This window comes from Mandrillus leucophaeus, unplaced genomic scaffold, assembly GCF_000951045.1.
Source record: "Mandrillus leucophaeus isolate KB7577 unplaced genomic scaffold, Mleu.le_1.0 Scaffold42, whole genome shotgun sequence".
In the NCBI taxonomy this organism is placed as follows: Eukaryota; Metazoa; Chordata; class Mammalia; order Primates; family Cercopithecidae; genus Mandrillus; species Mandrillus leucophaeus.
In genome coordinates this window covers 3,872,447-3,879,059 of record NW_012104476.1, presented here as the reverse complement: position 1 = coordinate 3,879,059, position 6,613 = coordinate 3,872,447, and the positions used below count along the sequence as shown (strand labels likewise).

At 45.0% G+C, this 6,613-nt stretch overlaps 1 pseudogene; it reads left to right on the top strand.

Annotated features, from left to right (window-relative positions):
* The first annotated feature begins 151 nt into the window (after positions 1 to 151).
* On the top strand, positions 152 to 525 carry LOC105548725 (annotated as a pseudogene).
* Positions 526 to 6,613: the final 6,088 nt, after the last annotated feature.

Genomic DNA, 6,613 nt, shown 5'->3' with positions numbered 1-6,613 from the left:
GAGGCTGAGGCAGGAGAATGGCGTGAACCCGGGAGGCGGAGCTTGTAGTGAGTGGAGATCGCGCCACTGCACTCCAGCCTGGGCGACAGAGCGAGACTCCCTCTCAAAAAAAAAAAAAAAAAAAAAAATTTCGTTAACGAGACCCGGCAGAATGGCTTCCGCAAAGAAGGGTGGCGAGAAGAAAAAGGGCCATTCTTCCATCAATGAGGTAGTGACCCGAGAATACACCATCAACACTCACAAGCACATCCATGAAGTGGGCTTCAAGAAGCGTGCCCCTCGGGCACTCAAAGAAATTCTGAAATATGCCATGAAGGAGATGGGAACTCCAGATGTGCGCATTGATACCAGGCTGAACAAAGCTGTCTGGGCCAAAGGAATATCCCATACCGTATCTGTGTGCGGTTGTCCAGAAAACGGAATGAGGCTGAAGATTCACCAAATAAGCTCTATACTTTGGCTACCTATGTACCTGTTACTACTTTGAAAAATCTATAGACAATGTGGATGAGAACTAATCGCTGATTGTCAAATACATCATATAAAGTTATAAAATTGCCAAAAAATTTTTTCCTTAATTAGGAAAACAATTTCTTGTTGCTCTTCTTTTTCTTTCTTTTTTTTTTTTTTTAAGAGACAGGGTCTTGCTCTGTCACTCAGGCTGGAGCGCAGTGGTGCAGTCATGGTTCACTGCAGTCTCGACCTCCCTGGGCTCAAGCAGTCCTCCCGTTCAGTTCTTTTTGTTTTTGAGACAGAGTCTCCCTCTGTCATCCCAGCTGGAGTGCAGTGGCACAATCTCGGCTCACTGCAACCTCCGTCTCCCAGGTTCAAGCAATTCTGCTGCCTCAACCTCCTGAGTAGTTGGGATTACAGGCGTGCACCACCACGTCTGGCTAAGTTTTGTATTTTAGTAGAGACGGGGTTTCACCATGTTGGTCAGGCTGGTCTCGGACTCCTGACCTCGTGATCTGCCTGCCTCGGCCTCCCAAAGTGCTGGGATTACAGGTGTGAGCCACCGCGCCCAGCCTCACTTCAGCTCTTCAAGTAGCTGGGATTACAGGCGCCCGCCACCACACCCAGCTAATTTTTGTATTTTTTGTAGAGATGGGGTTTTGCCATGTTACCCAGGCTGGTCTTGAACTCCTGGCCTCAAGTGACCCTCCCGCCTCGGCCTCCCAAAGCACCGGGATGACAAGCGTGAACCACTGTGCCTGGCCCAGGTCTCTGATACGGCTTCAGACATACTTTGTGAATTGGCTTGGGTAATGGTAAAGGCTCTCATTTTTGCATGTCCAACTGGAGAAAGATGTACATGTCATTTCTTGTTTCATTTTACTCAGCAGGGAAAGAAATTTCCATTCAGACGTTATTATCCATACCCTTATTAGCATTCAGGTAAGGGAGACACTGTCACAATATACATTATATATTTTTAAAAATCACACATTCCAACTTTGAACCAGACTTTACCTTTGATCCCTTTCACAGTGGCATCCCCATACGGCCCTGAATCAATTCTGCTGCCCTTAAGGAGCTCATTAGTAAGCCTAGGCAATACTCTCCACTGTGTTCCTGTCACGGTAAACTTGAAAGAGTTTCTTCTCAATCATGACCACTTCCCACACACGTTTGTGAAAGGTCTCAGGAACCCCACTGGGAGCTGGATCAAGAGGTTCTGTCCGTATCGATCTTCTTTCTCTATTACCACCTTGATTCTTTTTTTGATAAGGAATGCCACTTAATTTATTATTATTATTATTATTTTAGATGGAGTTTCACTCTATCATCGATGCTGGAGTGCAGTGGCCCGATCTCGGCTCACTGCAACCTCCCCCTCCCGGGTTCAAGCGATTCTCCTGCCTTAGCCTCCCGAGTAGCTGGGATTACAGGCTCCTGCTACCATGTCTGGCTCATTTTTGAATTTGCAGTAGAGACAGGGTTTCACCATGTTGGCCAGACTGGTCTTGAACTCTTGACCTCAAGTGATCCTCCAGCCTCAGCTTCCTTCAGTGCTGAGATTACAGGCATGAGCCACCATGCTCTGCCTTATTTTCTAATTTTCAAACCATCTCAATGTTAAAGAGAAATTTGCAAGTATGGGACAAGGGACTACTGACTTAATATTAAAAGTGGGGGCCTGATGCGATGGCTCACACCTGTAATCCCAGCATTTTGGGAGGCTGAGGTGGGAGGATTGCTTGAGCCTGGGAGTTTGAGACCAGCCTGGGCAATGGACACTGTTTCTACAAAGCATAAAATAAAGACATTAGCTGGAAGTGGTGGTACGCATCTGTAGTCCTAGCTACTTGGGAGGCTGAGACAGGAGGATTGCTTGAACCTGAGAGGTTCAGGCTTCACTGAGCTATGATTGTGCCACTGCACTCCAGCCTGGGCAAGAGAACAAGACCCTGTCTCAAAATGCACAAACAAAAAAACGTGGGTATTTTGGCATTCAATGCTGTAGGTTCATCGGAAGAATTTTCTGAAATTTCTCTAAGCCTCGGAACTGTATATGCTAAGGAGTTTGAGGAGACTTCATGGTGGGAACCCCAGATTCCTAGAAAATTATCTCAAGATTTTGTTGGCTCTTTGTCAATTTCCTTCTTTTTCATGCCATTAAAAAATTAACTGTCTAAAGATTTCCACATGATTACAGCCCATGTTTTTATCCCTTTTTTTGTTTTGGTTTTGTTTCTTTTGTAAAGCCTTAACCTTAAAAAAAAAGTTTTGTTTAGATCTAATTAACCTACATAAAATTAACTCAATTAAAAGTGTACACTTCAGTGGTTTTTAGTTTAATCACAGAATTGGGCAACCATCATCACAATTTTTTTTTTCTGGAGACAGAGTCTTGCTCTGTCGCCGAGGCAGGAGTGCAATGGCATGAACTTGGCTCACTGCAACCTCTGGCTCCTGGGTTCAAGCGATTCTCATGCCTCCCAGTTAATCTCGAGTAACTGGGATTACAGGCATGCACCACCATGCCCAGCTAATTTTTGTATTTTTAATACAGATGGAGTTTTACCATGTTGGCCAGGCTGGTGTCAAACTCCTGACCTCAAGTGTAATCGCAAAGTGGTGGGATTACAGGTGTGAGCCACGGCGCCCGGCCTGTTTTTGAATATTTTCACCACTTCCCAATTGCCTCTCACCCACCCTAGGCAACCCAACCACTAATCTTTCTGTTCCATAGATGTGCCTATTCTGGACTTTCATAGACATGCAGTCATCCAATACAGGGCCTTTTGTGACTGTCTTCTTTCACTTGGCATAATATGTTCAACATTCATCTATGCTGTAGTATGCATTATTTCTTCATTCCTTTTCATGGCTGAATACCATTCTGCTGTGTGAATTTGCCACATTTTGTTTATCCATTAATCAGTTGATGAACATTTGAGTTGCTTCCACTTTTTGGGTATTATGATGCTGCTATGAACACTCCCGTACAACTTTTTGTTTGGAATTTTTGTTTGCAATTCTCTTGGCTCTCCAGGAGTGGAATTGTGAGGTCAAATGGTAACCTTTTTTTTTTTTTTTTTTTGTGACAAGGTCTGGCTCTGTCTCCCAGGCTGAAGTGCAGTGGTGTGATCTTGGCTCACTGCAACCTCCGCTTCCTGGGCTCAAGCCACTCTCCCATCTCAGCCTCCCAAGTTGCTGGGATTACAGGCACCCGCCACCACATCCGGCTAATTTTTTGTATTTTTAGTAGAGACGGGGTTTCACCATGTTGGCAAGGCTGGTCTCAAACTCCTGACCTCAAACTCCTGACCTCAAGTGATCCACCCACCTTGGGCTTCCAAAATGCTGGGATTACAGGCATGAGCCACCACACGTGGCCAGTAACTTTTTTTTTTTTTTATATAAAGCTGTATCTCTTAGAACTTGTTTGTTTGTTTGTTTGTTTATTGGAGATGGGGTTTTCCAGGCTGGTTTTTTTTTTTTGAGACGGAGTCTCACTCTGTTGCCCAGGCTGGTGTGCAGTGGCGCAGTCTCAGCTCACTGCAACCTCTGCCTCCCAGCTTCAAGTGATTCTCCTGCCTCAGCTTCCCAAGTAGCTAGGATTACAGGTGCCCACCACCATGCCCAGCTAATTTTTGTATTTTTATTTTTTAGTAGAGACAGGGTTACCATGTTGGCCAGGCTGGTCTTGAACTCCTGGGCTCAAGCGATCCTCCTGCCTCAGCCTCCCAAAGTGTTAGGATTACAGGTGCAAGCCACCATGCCTGGCTTCAAATGGTAACTCTATGTTTAACTTTTTGAGAAATTGCCAGATTGTTGTTTAAAAGTGGCTGCACCATGTAATCTTTTTTTTTTAAAAAAAGAATTTTACAATCCAGCTGGACACGGTAGCTCACACCTATAATCCCAGCACTTTGGGAAACTGAGTAAGGAGGATTGCTTGAGGCCAGAAGCTCAAAACCAGCCTGGGCAACACAGTGAGAGACCTTGTCTGTATTAAAAAGCTTTTTTTATTTTTTTATTTTTTTTTTACTGGACTCGGGCTCACGCCTGTAATCCCAACAGTTTGGGAGGCCAAGGTGGGTGGATCACTTGAGGCCAGGAGTTCATGATCAGCCTGACCAATGTGGCAAAACACCTTCTGTACTAAAAATACAAAAATTAGCAGGCATGTGGTGGCATGCGCCTGTAATCCCAGCTACTCGGGAGGCTGAGGCAGGAGAATCCCTTGAACCCGGGAGGCAGAGGTTGCAGTGAGCCGAGATCGCGCCACTGCACTCCAGCCTGGGTGACAGAGCGAGACTCCATCTCAAAACAAAAACAAAAAATTTTTTGAAATCCCATACAAGGCATCTAGGATAAAAGATTTGAGGTTGCTTTTTTACATTCTCCTACGGTCTCAATCACTAAGCCATATATGGTGCCATTGGTGGTGGGGCTCCTTTAATTACATTCAGTCATAGCCCGGTAAGGGACATCTTCTTAGGGAGTTTGGTTCCATCGTTATGTACAGAATTCAATACTGCCTGCACTTGCAGATAATGTGACACCCACTACAACAAGGAAGATAATTCAAATGGTCAAGATAACAAAAGAGGGCAAGAATCATGGAAATAAGAGGGTATTCCGTGAAGGAACTGAACCATTGTGTTGATCGTTACAGGCTTTACCTGATAAACTTCTGTTAAAGATGGCTGGTGTGGTGGCTCATGCCTGTAATCCCAGCACTTTGGGAGGTGGGAGTGAGCGGATCACTTGTGCCCAGGAGTTTGAGACCAGCCTGGGCAATTTGGGGGAAACCCCATTTCTATGAAAAACACGAAAATTAGCTGGGCACGGTGGTGCACATCTGTGGTCCCAGCTACTCAGGAGGTTGAGACAGGAGGATCAGTTCAGCTTGGGAGGCCGAGGCTGGACTGAGCCATGATCATGCTACTGCACTCCAGTTTGGGTGACAGAGCAAGACCTTGTCTCAAAAGTAACAACAAAACTTTGTTTACCTTTAAAGTGCCCTGTGCTCCTCCCCCATCCCATTCTCCTAACACTTAACATGAAGTTTATGTATCTTTTTCTCGTGCTTCATGTCAGTTCAACCAATTATGTATGCATCTCTAAACAATATGTTGATTAACTTGCCTGTTTTGAATTTTATATAATGGAAACGTAGCAGTGTACCATTTTGTGATTTGTTCCCTGCCAATATATTCTGAAATTGACTACCATAATTGTGTGAGCTGTATTAAATAATTTTCACTGGTCTTTTGTATCTGATTAAACATGAAGATGGGCCAGGCGTGGCAGCTCACACCTGTAATCCCAGAACTTTGGGAGGCTGAGGCAGGAGGGTCACTTGGGCCGAGTAGTTTGAGACCAGCTTGAGTAACATAGGGATACCCTGTCTCTACAAAAACAAACCAAACCATGAATATGTCAAAGTTGATTTTTACATTTGACTGGATGGACATCTGCTTTTTCTCCCCAATTTTTAGTGAGCCATACTGCTGCTATAAACATTAGTGCTGCTATGAGCATTATTTTGTCTACTTGTGCATAGGTGCAACTGTTTCTCCAGGGTAATATATTCTCAAGAGAGGATGTGTATATCTTTAAGTGTACTGCGTGCGTAATACCAAATTATTTTGCAAAGTGATTGCACAAAATTATAGTTTTAAAATTTTCATTTTCATTTTATTTTATTTATAAATAGAGGCAGAGTCTCCCTATGTTACCCAGGCTGGTGCTGGAACTCCAGGACTCAAGCGATCCTCCTGCCTTGGCCTCCCAAAGTGCTGGGATTACAGGCGTGAGCCACCGCTCCTGGTCCAAAATTATGTTTCTCAGCAGTGATTAATATACAAGCACATCAACAGACACACGCACAGCACACACATGAGCATGCACACACTAACGTGTGCGTACTCCCTACACATCTACGCATGCACACACCCACACTCACACCCATCACACACCACACACGTGCACACAGACGCGCATGCACCGCACACACCGTTGTACACGATGCACACTGACTACGAGCCACATATACGCACTACGTACACACGCACGCGCACAACACCAGACCCGCACACAGCCCCATAAACGTCCATCACGCACTCCACGCACGTCCGCATGCACGCGACCCATCCCAGAA